The 13,764-nt window shown below is 44.7% G+C and overlaps 1 protein-coding gene and 1 pseudogene across 11 annotated transcripts in view; one reads left to right on the top strand and one right to left on the bottom strand.

Moving 5' to 3' along the window:
• The window catches only part of LOC126088583 (titin), a 1,213,778-nt gene that overhangs the window by 491,601 nt on the left and 708,413 nt on the right, over positions 1-13,764 (top strand). The gene's annotated exons all lie outside the window — the stretch shown is intronic.
• On the bottom strand, positions 8,991-9,108 carry LOC126089523 (5S ribosomal RNA; annotated as a pseudogene).

Here is a 13,764-nt window from a genome sequence, read left to right as displayed (position 1 = left end):
CATGTCCTGGGAATATGAACGTTCTATCTCTAGTTATTCAAGGCGTTCTGTTTTTTTGTGAACGTGAGTGTAGAACAACATAGGTTGCCAGATCACTCTCAGTGTCATCAGTCTTTATTAATTTTCTCACACACTTCATATATACGATAAAAAGCGTAACAGATAACCATATTTTTGTAAAAGCAAAGAATATTGTTTCAGTGGGCTCAGTATTTTTCACTCGGTGACACTCCGACGTCTTTACTCTCTCAGGAAAGAAATGTGTTTCTGTCTCTGCATTTTCATTCGACCGATCAATCTCTCCTCAAACCTGTTTTGTGAAGTCTGCAAACAGCAAAATGTACCGGGATCCATATGCATACAAATGTATCTTTGAGATAATATACTCATTTACTCCCCTAGAGCAATATGTGCCCTCATGATTTTGAATGTAAGGTATTCACCAAACCCTTTTTTTTAAGTATCCACCACAGCAATTTATTGAGTTTGACATTGACTAAAGCTTAGGGAGAATTACAATGGAATTCTCTGCATCTTTTTTTTACTTGCCGTTGTCTGGCTTAGTAAGGGTCCATATCAGCAACAATACTCAGCGACTGGGTTAATGAAGGTACTGAAGCGATCTCCCTCTTGAGCGAACTGCACTTCCGTACGACTCCTCCGACAAAGAATTTACGCACGGTATAATGTACATGGTGGTAAAAATAAGATTGTGCTGGAAAATATTTACAATAAGACTGAGGCGGGACTGATCGTTGTTGATAGCACAGAAATGGCTACCGTTGACGTCGATGCATCTCTGTGCTCGATTTGTGAAACTGTGAGACACGCGTAGCAGTTCTGCCCAAGGGATAGCAGTAATAGTTTTCTTTTTTTCAGTGTTCTGCTGTACCTCGTTCCTTAAAGTTGCAGCTCAGATAAGAATCACGAGGGGAGAGCTCAGGCGATAAATGTGACCGAGGGACTGCATTCTCCTTGCTGATGGTTCTCTTCTCAATGAACACTTGATGCACTCTTTACAAGGTCGTCAAGACAGTGTGTCCTATTCCCCCGTCTTGCTGAAATTATCCATACTGTCTTCCATCTTCTGTTACTTGATCCACTTGTGGATTACACAGTTTCTGGACATATCAGTTAGCATTAACCGTTCGGTGGAAGAATCGTTTTACTATGCAGTCATCAGACACTGCGCATCAAACACAACGCGTGAGATTATGCAACGACACTTTAAAGTACTGATAGGGATTTTGTTATGCATAGTGGTGCACGTTCTGTGAACTCAAATACCAAGACAGTCTGAACCAGACCTCGTTTGAAGAAATGAAAAACTAACGTCAAAAAGCCATGATTCAAGATCACTCGGAAACTGTCGGTAGAACGCAGCACGCGAAACTTCTTTTGACGCTTTTACTCATACACAAAGGTCTGTAAGGATACAGATACAGGTCGTTTTTAATGATGTTTCGAGCCGACGATCTCTTTAATTCCCACTTGTACAGTGAAAAAAGCTGAGAGTTCATTTTCAACGAATTGTGCTTCTCGTAACATTCGACAGAGTTCACGCGCTGTTTTATCATCAGCACCATTTTCTGTTGTGTTGGTTCAAATGGTTCAAATGGCTCTGACCTCTATGGGACTTAACTGCTGAGGTCATCAGTCCCCTAGAACTTAGAACTACTTAAACCTAACTAACCCAAGGACATCACACACATCCATGCCGAGGCAGGATTCGAACCTGCGACCGTAGCGGTCGCGCGGTTCCAGACTGTAGAGCCTACAACCGCTCGGTCACTCCGGCCGGATTCTGTTGTGTTCAACTGGTCAATACACAAGTCACGTTTCCCAGAATTACTCTGATATTCAATTCATCTGTTCACTAACATGGGTCAATACCGCGTCAGTCTACAAATATTTTCATATAACTTTTATCTTTCTCGCCCTGTATGTCACCATTCCTCCTTAAATCAGCCCATATAAACATTCCTATGTACATTGAAGAGCCAAAGAAACTTGTACACTTGTCCAATATGGTGTAGGGCCCCCGCGACCACGCAGAAGTGCTGCAATACGACGTGGCATGGACTCGACTAATGTCTGAAGTAGTGTTGGAGAGAACTGACACCATGAATCCTGCAGGGCTGTCCACAAATCTATAAGATCACGGGCAGGTGGCGATCTCTTCTGAGCAGCACGTTGCAAGACGTCCCCGATATGCTCAATAAAGTTCATGTCACGAGAGTTTAGTGGCCAGTGGAATATTTAAGCTCAGAAGAGTGTTCTTAGAGTCACTCTGTACCAATTCTCGACGGGTGGCGTGTCGTATTGTTCTGCTGGAGTTGCCCAAGTCCGTCGGAATGCACAACGGACATGAATGGATGCAGGTGATCGGACAGGATGCTTACGCACGTGTCACCTATAAGAGTCATATCTAGACGTGTCAGGGGTCCATATCACTCCAACTGCACATGCGCCACACCATTGCAGAGCCTTCACCAGCCTGAGCAGCCCCCTTCTGACGTCAATCGACACGATACAATTGAAAAGGAGATTCGTCTGACCAGGCAACATGTTTCCAGTCATCAGTAGTCCAATGTCGGTGTTGACGGGCTCAGGCGGGGCATAAAGCTTTGTGTCGTGCAGTCATCAAGAGTACACGAGTGGGCCTTCGGCTCTGAAAGCCTGTTTCCATGATGTTTCATTTAATGGTTCGCACGCTGACATTTGGTAATGGCCCAGTATTGAAATCTGCAGCAGTTTTCGGAAGGGTTGCATGTCTGTCACGTTGAACGATTCTTTTCAGTCGTCTTTGTCCAGTTCTTGCAGAATCTTTTTCCAGCCGCAGAGATGTGGGAGATATGATGTTTTATCGGATTCCTGATATTCACGGTACGTTCGTGAAATGGAAAAATCCCATCATCGCTATCTCGGTGATGTTGTGTCCCACCGGTCGTCCGCCGACTATAACACCACGTTCCAACTCACTAAAATTGCAGCAATAATAATCGATCAAACAACTGCGCGAGACACTCGTTGTCTTATAGAGGCGTGCCAGTCGCAGCGACATATTCTGCCTGTTTACATTGTATTTTAATACGCATGCCTATACCAGTTTCTTTGGCGCTTCAGTGTATTAGGATAGTGCATGGTTTGTAGCGTTTTTCTTTTGCTTGTTTGTATTCCGGTTGCTGTGGGTTTATGTGTCGATCGTCATTTTTTATTTGTAGTTCACTGTTGCAGCTATTTGAGAATGTAGACTTTCCCGCCATTATACAGGGTGTTACAAAAAGGTACGGCCAAACTTTCAGGAAACATTCCTCACACACCAATAAAGAGATGTTACGTGGACATGTGTCTGGAAACGCTTAATTTCCATGTTAGAGCTCATTTTAGTTTCGTCAGTATGTACTGTACTTCCTCGATTCACCGCCAGTTGGCCCAATTGAAGGAAGGTAATGTTGACTTCGGTGCTTGTGTTGACATGCGACTCATTGCTCTACAGTACTAGCATCAAGCACATCAGTACGTAGCATCAACAGGTTAGTGTTCATCACAAACGTGGTTTTGCAGTCAGTGCAATGTTTACAAATGCGGAGTTGGCAGATGCCCATTTGATGTATGGATTAGCACGGGGCAATAACCGTGGCGCGGTACGTTTGTATCGAGACAGATTTCCAGAACAAAGGTGTCCCGACAGGAAGACGTTCGAAGCAATTGATCGGCGTCTTAGGGAGCACGCAACATTCCAACCTATGACTCCCGACTGGGGAAGACCTAGAACGACGAGGACACCTGCAATGGACGAGGCAATTCTTCGTGCAGTTGACGATAACCCTAATGTCAGCGTCAGAGAAGTGTTCGTACGCTTCCCAACAACACATTCGGTGACCGATGGATTGGTAGAGGCGGACCAATTCCATGGCCTCCACGCTCTCCTGACCTCAACCCTCTTGACTTTCATTTATGGGGGCATTTGGAAGCTCTTGTCTACGCAACCCCGGTACCAAATGTAGAGACTCTTCATGCTCGTATTGTGGACGGCTGTGATACAATACGCCACTCTCCAGGGCTGCATCAGCGCATCAGGGATTCCATGCGACGGAGGGTGGATGCATGCATCCTCGCTAACGGAGGACATTTTGAACATTTCCTGTAACAAAGTGTTTGAAGTCACGCTGGTACGTTCTGTTGTTGTGTGTTTCCATTCCATGATTAATGTGATTTGAAGAGAAGTAATAAAATGAGCTCTAACATGGAAAGTAAGCGCTTCCGGACGCATCTCCACATAACATATTTTCTTTCTTTGTGTGTGAGGAATGTTTCCTGAAAGTTTGGCCGTACCTTTTTGTAACACCGTGTATAATTAATGAAAAGCTCTTGGGTTTCCAGCCAGTGGCAGTGTTCCACAAAGCCGCCACGTTTCGACGAGTGACGTACTCATCATCTTGTGGCGAAGTATCGAGATTTTGCGGATGCCTCCCAACTTATATCTGCGACTTGTCCCCTCCACCTGGCTTCCGGAGGCTGAGTACAGACAGCCGGATGGTGGGGGGGGGGGGGGGGGTAGCGGGCGAACTGCCGCTATCTTTGGATTCCATGCTGCACTCAGTTGGTATCCTTAATGTCTGTTTACAAGATTCTCGTGAATCCGAATTTCGATGGACTCCTTTATGACATGTCCCAATAACCGACAAGTCGGAAGAGCACCGTGGCGTTCACGAACTCAAATGTGTGGTCTTCTGTGATGCTGTGTTCTGCTATCGCCGATTTCTCCATCTATTCCAGCCGCACATGCCTGACGTGTTCCTCTCAGCGTTTAGAAATACATCGCTGCGTTTGTCCAATGTACTGGTGACCGCATTCGCAGACGATACTGTAAATTCCTGGTAGGTTGAGTCTAAATTTAAAGAGCCGAGACATTATTTCGTCTTCTAAGATAGTCGGAAGACTGTTTTTGTGTTCGACGTTTCAGAAGCCTCCCAGTTTTATCTGACAGCAGTCCACGATACGGAAGGAATGCGAGTTTCTTGTCTTCTTCTGTCTCTTCCCGATTTTCCGCGACTTGTCTCATCATAAACGCCCTCCTAATGTGCGCTTCGCTGTATCCATTTCTGCCAAATACCTCCTTCAGGTGCTTCGAGAACACCAAGATGCTCTGGCGACCCTCCGGCTATTGTAACAGCGTCACAAAAGAGTCCATCGAAATTCGGATTCACGGGAATCTTGTAAACGGAAACGAAGGTTACCACCTGAGTGCGGCATTGAATCCAGCGATAGCGGCAGTTCGTCGAGAACGCAACCACCACCGTCCTACTCGCGGTTCAGTGCCGTAACGCTCTGACAGAGATGCCGACGGCGCGCCCGTTACCCCAACACCGCGACTTCACCCCACACCCCGCCCGCCGGCCTCATCGTACTCATTTTCAAATAACTTCCGGGAATTCAGCCAGGTAACACTTTCAGCGACCGCCGATATTTCGGCGGGAGAACACCCCGCCATTTTCAAGGCAAACTGCAACGGACAGGCGGCGTACATGCAAATTTAATACCTCGGTTCTCGGACCGAAGCAGGAAAGATAAAACACACACACACACACACACACACACACACACACACTGAACACTAGTGCCACCAAAGATGACCAAAGTCAGAGCTATCGATAGTGAGACTATGAATTCGCAGGTGAGGCAGCATTGACTCTGTTCCTCTGTTTTTTGACAAGGGTGAGAGCCGGATTCCAAACAGAGTTTAAACAGAAACCTCCATCCCTGTTAACGAGGTTGCTTGCTAACTTAATTTCAACTGCCTCCCTAATGACACGTGCATGCCAATATCTCGGTGTTATTATATAACATGGGGTGACCAGTATCCAACCAATGTTCGGCAATAGCAGATCTATTTGGCTGCTGTAATCGTGTGTGCCGTTTATGCTCAGTACATCTGTCCTCCACGGTCCTGATAGTTTGACCAATATATGCCATGCCGCAGCTACAAGGAATACGATATACACCCTCCTTACGCAGTCCAAGATCATCCTTAACGGAACTCAATAATAATAACACCGAGATATTGGCATGCACGTGTCATTAGGGAGGCAGTTGAGATTAAATTAGCAAGTAACCTCGTTAACAGGGATGGAGGTTTCTGTTTAAACTCTGTTTGGAATCCGGCTCTCTCCCTTGTCAAAAAACGGAGGAACAGAGTCAATGCTGCCTCACCTGCGAATTCATAGTCTCACTATCGATAGCTCTGACTTTGGTCATCTTTGGTGGCACTAGTGTTCAGTGTGTGTGTGTGTGTGTGTGTGTGTGTGTGTGTGTGCTATCTTTCCTGCTTCGGTCCGAGAACCGAGGTATTAAATTTGCATGTACGCCGCCTGTCCGTTGCAGTTTGCCTTGAAAATGGCGGGGTGTTCTCCCGCCGAAATATCGGCGGTCGCTGAAAGTGTTACCTGGCTGAATTCCCGGAAGTTATTTGAAAGTTGTATACGCCAGGGGAAACTCAGGTCTCTCATCGTACTCAGTCTCCCGGAGCCAGGTGGAGGGGTCACACTGCGTATATAACTTGGATGGCATCTGCAAAATCTCCAGTTTTCGCCAGAAGATGGTGAACATGTCACTCGTCGAAACGTCGCGAAATCTTTTCGTTAACTATTGCTATTGGAGTTTACATGTTATCATTTTGTCATTTGGAGATCTACATCTACATCTGCATGGATATTCTGCAAATCACATGTAAGTGCCTGGCAGAGGGTTCATCGAACCACCTTCACAATTCTGTATTATTCCAATCTCGTACAGCGCGCGGAAAGAATGAACACCTATATCTTTCTGTACGAGCTCTGATTTCCCTCATTTTATCGTGGTGATCGTTCCGCCCTATGTAGGTCGGTGTCAACAAAATATTTTCGCATTCGGAGGAGAAAGTTGGTGATTGGAATTTTGTGAGAAGATTCCGTCGCAACGGAAAACGCCTTTCTTTTTAATGGTTTCCAGCCCAAATCCTGTATCATTTCTGTGATACTCTCACCCATATTTCGCGATAATACAAAACGTGCTGCCTTTCTTTGAACTTTCTCGATGTACTCCGTGAGTCCTACCTGGTAAGGATCCCACACCGCGCCTCAGTATTCTAAAAGAGGACGGACAGGCGTAGTGTAGGCAGTCTCCTTAGTAGGCCTGTTGCATTTTGTAAGTGTCCTGCCAATAAAACGCAGTCTTTGGTTAGCCTTCCCCACAACATTTTCTGTGTGTTCCTTGCAATTTAAGTTGTTCGTAATTGTAATACCTAGGTATTTAGTTGAATTGACGGCTTTTAGATTAGACTGATTTATCGTTTAACCGAAGTTTAGCGAGTTCCTTGTAGCACTCATGCGGATGACCTCACACTTTTCGTTATTCAACTGCCACTTTTCGCACCATTCAGATATCTTTTCTAAATCGTTTTGCAGTTTGTTTTGATCTTCTGATGACTTTATTAGTCGATAAACGACAGCATTATCTGCAAACAACCGATGACGGCTGCTCGTCTCCCACATCGTTTATATAGATAAGGAGCAGCAAAGGGCCTAGAACACTACCTTGGGGAACGCCTGAAATCACTTCTGTTTTACTCGACGACTTTCCGTCAGTTACTATGAACTGTGACCTCGCGAGTGGTGCTGCGGACTCTAGAAAAAAGTGTGCCAAGTGGAGAAATCCTACCGTTTCTGACATATTCTTCTGTTTGTGTTCAGTAGAGGGGTAACAGTAGCGGAGGCAGCCAGAAACATTTGCTCCATATAAGGGGGTAATGCCATTGGACAGAGCACGGGAAGATAATGGTTTCCTCGTTTTAAGGAGGATCGTTTTGACGTAAGTGACTCTCCACTTCCAGGAATAGCTTCGAGGTTTGTACGAAGATTGTTTAAACCCATTAATCCACCATGATCCACGTCAGTGTACCCGAGAACTGTAGTTGTGATCAACTGTGATCATTCGAGTATCGCGCGACATTCGCATGCAATGAAGACCGTTCAAAAATCGGGTGATGGGTATTGCATGATCCAAGGCAAAATCGCAAAAAGCAGCGGGTGGCCGTGTGTGTATCTCTGCTTGCTCGTCATCAATTGGCCCGTGAACGGTACCGACCATTTCTACCCTGTATATTCACCGCTGAGAAGCAGTTTTGTCTGTACTCTGACATAAGGAAAAGAAAGTAATGGTTGAGTCCAAACAATGCAGCAGTTCCCCATGAAAAGATCTGCGCAGATCCTCAAAAATTAATGTTGCTTGCCCGAGGTGTAACCATCACTGTTGACATTTAGTGTCAACATCAGAGACGTCTTGCAGACGCAGTCCCAGAAGAACGACCACGAAGAAAGTGGAGCTACTCCATAATACCGCCCTCCCTCATTCTACTAGACTGACAAAGAACACTCTACGGTAGTTTGGTTGGGAAATCATTCATCTGATCTTGCGCCCTCAGATTCTCAACTTTTCCGCTCGCTATCGAACAGCCTTCAGGAACTTCCATTCCGGAGGAAAATGCGCTCCGAACATGGCTCTATTAGTTCTTCGCCTCAAAACTACGTGATTTCTGCAGTCGCAGAATCGTAAAGTTAGCCCAGCGTTGGCAGATAGTTGTAGATAGTGAAGGAGAACATATAATCGATGACTGAAGTATTTCTTGTATGTATTTGTTGTATTTATTAAGGTTATGGAAAATCTCTAGGAACTGATGTACCAGCCCACTACTTGACTGTATTAGCTATATTCGTTACAGATTGCCGATCGAGTACTTAAAAAAAAAGCACTCCGTCTTCAGGCCACAAGTGGCCCATCGGGACCATCCGACCGCCGTGTCATCCTCAGATGAGGATGCGGATAGGAGAGGCGTGTGGTCAGCACACCGCACTCCCGGTCGTTATGATGGTTTTCTTTGACCGGAGCCGCTACTATTCGGTCGAGTAGCTCCTCAGTTGGCATCACGAGGCTGAGTGCACCCCGAAAAATGGCAACAGCGCATGGCGGCCCGGATGGTCACCCACCCAAGTGCCGGCCACGCCCGACAGCGCTTAACTTCGGTGATCTGACGGGAACCGGTGTATCCACTGCGGCAAGACCGTTGCCCGTGTAGTTAAACAGTATGGGGTATTTTTGTCACTGTACGCGTTATACGCTACGTTTATGTACTCGAATTTTGAGTGCCAGCTGTGACATATGCAAATCTTACTGCAATTTCGTAACATTTTATCATCAACTTAATCTGTCAGTAGGCAAATGCATCATCTGCGAACAGCATCATAGAGCTACATGCATTTCTTGCCAGGACAGATATATACGCGGTGAATCACGTGAGATGTAAGACTCCATAATTTTCGTGAACGGTTCAAGGTGTCAAAACGAAGTTTTAGCAAATGAGTGTACGCAGTGGGTCACGTAAATCTGTTATAATTATTATGGCCGAGCGGTTCTAGGCGCTTCAGTCCGGAACCGCGCTGCTGCTACGGTCGCAGGTTCGAATCCTGCCTCGGTCATGGATGTGTCTGATGTCCTTAGGTTAGTTACGTTTAAGTAGTTCTAAGTCTACGGGACTTATGACCTCAGATGTTGAGTCCCATAGTGCTTAGAGCCATTTGAATTTATAATTATTAACTCTTGAATTAACGGAAATTATGAAGCAGGTTGGTTTCTTTTTAAAAGGAACGTTGAACTTTTTTAAGACTATTCGAAAGCTTTAGGCCAATGGTGTTAAGTTTTTTCATTTGTTAAGTTGAAACTGATCTCCATTTGCAGTTAATTTTTCAGATATAGATACAGGATCAGCTAGGATTTATGAAGATGGATCTTTACGTGAATATATAGCAAATCAGAAGGGAAACAGGCGTTCTACTTCAAATATGTGTATGTCCCCATTTTTAGTATACGCAGGAATAACGACGTAACAATGCGGAGTGGTTGATTCCGGACTTCTTCCCTCGTAATTTTTGCACATTTCTTTGATACTTGTGCGAATAGTGTCAACGTCAACAGTAATAAGCGTTGAGTCACTTTATCGTTCGTTTCAATAGCTTTTGAATGGCGTTAAAATATGCACAGCAAACTGCCGATTATCCGCAAGAGAGTTGTCCAGTTTACAGATTACGCGTGCATAGTTCGGCGATATTTGGAAAAAAGGAAAATCATGAAGCGCTTCGTTATAAATAGAACGAATATTTTGGTTTATAATACACTATAAAGCATGTGATTCATATTTCGATCAAAATCGGTGCAGCATCAATCACTGCAAAGTGGCTTTGGAGATTCTACTAGTGAGGAAGTGTGTTACAGCTGCTCCTATAGACCGATTGTGAAACAAATTGCTGTTCCTGACGAAGGAGATGATGAAAGTATGCGACGCCAGATAACCAGGATTTCAGCAGCTTAGTCACAGGGGGTGATCGCTAGAGGAAGAGAGCGAAGACGAGGCTATCGAGGTATCTCTTATCAAACACACCGATACGATAAAGTGATTTATTACTACAATATACATGGCGAAATTTGCTTGACCGTACCGGTTTTTGTCCCTCTAGCAAATGAGAACAGTCGTCACAAAAACGTGAACGAAAATAAGAAACATAGAACATATTCGATGTATAATTCCCGAAATTGAAGTACAATCAAGTCATACCAAATGCCTCCCGTTTTAAGTGTAATTTTGTCTATACGTTGTCTGTTCCAGATTTGTTACTAATGCAGTGGTCTTTCCAATTTAGGCATGTGCATGTGCATGAGGTAAATAGCGATTTCCGGTAAAAAGGTGCGTTTTGAATAATTAATGGTTTTTGTTTATCTGTGCTATGTCGAGTGCGCTTTAACCCGGATACTAAAAAATGGTTCAAATGGCTCTGAGCACTATGGGACTCAACTGCTGAGGTTATTAGTCCCCTAGAACTTAGAACTAGTTAAACCTAACTAACCTAAGGACATCACAAACATCCATGCCCGAGGCAGGATTCGAACCTGCGACCGTAGCGGCCTTGCGGTTCCAGACTGCAGCGCCTTTAAAACCCGGATACTCAGAAACTTTCTGCATACATACGATGCAGTTTAAAAAAAAAAGTTTGACTCAAAAATTCAGTTGGTACAAGAGTTAACAACAGTAAATCATATTGCGTGCCTCTGTATTTCTAATTATTTGCCCAGAACTCGTTACAACTTTTGGACCATACGGAAAATAAAAGTGGTTTTATTTCTTGGCCTATGTCTGTGAACATCAGCGATGCTATGGCGTTACCTCTGGGAGTATGTACGTCGGTCGTTGTTTCGTATCTCACGTTGTCTCCTGTAAAGAGCGACGCAGTTTGCTCTGTTTGCCGAAGTCTTCACTCCACCCACTTAGCAGTACGAATGTTCCGTAAGAACGCATTTAGTTTAATAGGAAACGGTGCGGAACTACGCGTCCTATATACTATGGTCCTCCTAGTGCCGGTATAATTCAGAGAGGTGCGGCTTCCCTGCTTGATGAAGCGGGGTCACGACTCTGCGGAACGAGATTACGAGAATATGCGGAGGGGGGAGGTATTAGGCGGTAAGCCGTTTTGTGCGCGGATCAGAAAATTTGGAGGTTTCCCCTGGCAGGTCGGCGAGATGAAAAGCTCATCGGCAGAAGCGGCTCGGGGACGCAGATAAGAGCCGGCTGGCTTTATGGCTGAGTTGCGGGCGCGGGGATTTGCAGACCAGAGATTGCCTTGAGTCACGACACGCGCGGCGCTGCGCGAGGATAATCACCGCAGGTGCTGCAAGGCGCTTGCCTCGCCTTCTGGGCCTTTGTCCCTCCTCCTCTCAAATGCGCCTCTTCTCTATCTTGTAACCCGAAATCTCCCGCCATTAGCACAGAAACTGCGGGAGTATAATCCATTGCACGGAATAAGCAAAATGCTAGCAGAGAAGATTCAGCCTTAGATGTATAGTCAGTCAGCTACGTCAGAGGCTTGTGATGCTATTGGCAGTGAGATTCTACCGAGTGAAGTAGAATCATTAGGAATAATAGCTGTAGCTAACGACTGGTTACAATCATACCTAGCGGATGAGGTAAAAGAAATAGAGATAACACAAACCTCAAAAAACTCTAAACTTTTAATGAAACACATAGATGTAAGAGCTCCTCAGGATAGCGCTTTAGAACCAACTCTGTGCCTCATTACCTTTCAGGTACTGTCGGCTATGGGAAAAAATTCTTGATGCTGTGTTATTGTTGTTTTTGTTATTGTGGTACTCAGTTCCAAGATTGATTTCATTAAATTCTTTGCGCTAGTCACGCCTTGAGGAAGTCTCTTCATCTCCGCATAACTATTGCAACTAACGTCAACTTGAGCCTGTTTGCTGTACTCGAATCTTGGCCTCTCCCCGCAACTTTTTCATTCCACACTTACCTTTGTTGATAAACTAACTACTCATTGTGTCCACCGAGCAAGGTGGCGCAGTGGTTAAAACACTGGACTCGCATGCAGCTGGACGACGGTTCAGACCCGTGTCTGGCCATCGTGGTTTAGGTTTTCCGTGAATTCTCTAAACCCTTTCAGCCAAATGCCAGGATGGTCCCTTTAAAAGGGCAGGGCCGAGTTCATTCCCCATCCTTTACTAATCCGATGGGACCGATGGCCTCGCCCTTTGGACATCTCCCACGTATCAACCAACCAACCAACCAACCTTGATGCCCCAAGTCCTGTCCTATAGCCCTGTTCCGTCTTTTAGTCAAGTTCTGCAATGAAGATATTTTTTTCCAGTTCAGCTAAATACCTCTTCATTCTTTATCCGATTCACCCACCTTCTCTTAATCGTTCTTCTGTAACATTTCAAAAGTTTTTATTCTTCTCCTACCTGCTATATTCATTGTCCATGTTTCACTTTTGCACAAGGCTACACTACAGGAAGATAACATTCATAAATTATATATTAGAACTTAACATACGGCCTCTCTCTTTTCTGAAAACTTTCATTTTAGCTATTGCGTATAATCAGAATAACGCCATAAAAGTCCATATTTATTCCATAAATAAATTTTATTTCAAATAAAGGAAAATTTTTAAACTTTTCTCAGCAACAAGTCTTTCCTACATGCAAAAAAACAGTCCCCTAGAACTTAGAACTACTTAAACCCAACTAACCTAAGGACATCACACACACCCATGCCCGAGGCAGGATTCGAACCTGCGATTGTAGCGGTCGCGCGGTTCCAGACTGTAGCGCCTAGAACCGCTCGACCACTCCAACCGGCTTTCCTACTTGCACTAGCTTCATTAGCTGTGAACTGTGTGTTCTACTTATTCGGAGTGGTTAAAAGAGTTGTTACTAATATCTTCTTACTGTTGGTAGAAGAAAGGAACTACGGCAGTCATATTTTAAATGTACCTCAATAGAATGTTCAGCTTTAATACAAGTTGGCGTCCTACCAGTAACAGTAGCAATTATTTGCGTTTACTACAGAGTATACGTATCTAAGAAACACTAAAAGCAAACCTCAAGTAATCTAACAAAACTAATACAGGCGCATACTAAACATAAATTTAGACAACATTGTCTGCGGAGTGCAGAGATCTGGTGCTATACTTAGGTTAAAATCAACAGTCGAGATCGCAATAACATTTGTTTATTGACCGATTTCGGCTCGTGTTAAAGCCATCCTCAGAATTTTTGGGCTCCCTACGGATGGTGCTGGCAGCTCCTCGATTTTTCACGTACACTGTGTACGATCCTGATATTATGTGGCATCACATGAAAATCCGAGGAGCCACCAACACCACC

Source organism: Schistocerca cancellata, chromosome 6 (genome assembly GCF_023864275.1).
Source record: "Schistocerca cancellata isolate TAMUIC-IGC-003103 chromosome 6, iqSchCanc2.1, whole genome shotgun sequence".
Lineage (NCBI taxonomy): Eukaryota > Metazoa > Arthropoda > Insecta > Orthoptera > Acrididae > Schistocerca > Schistocerca cancellata.
This window is presented reverse-complemented; position numbering and strand designations above follow the sequence as displayed.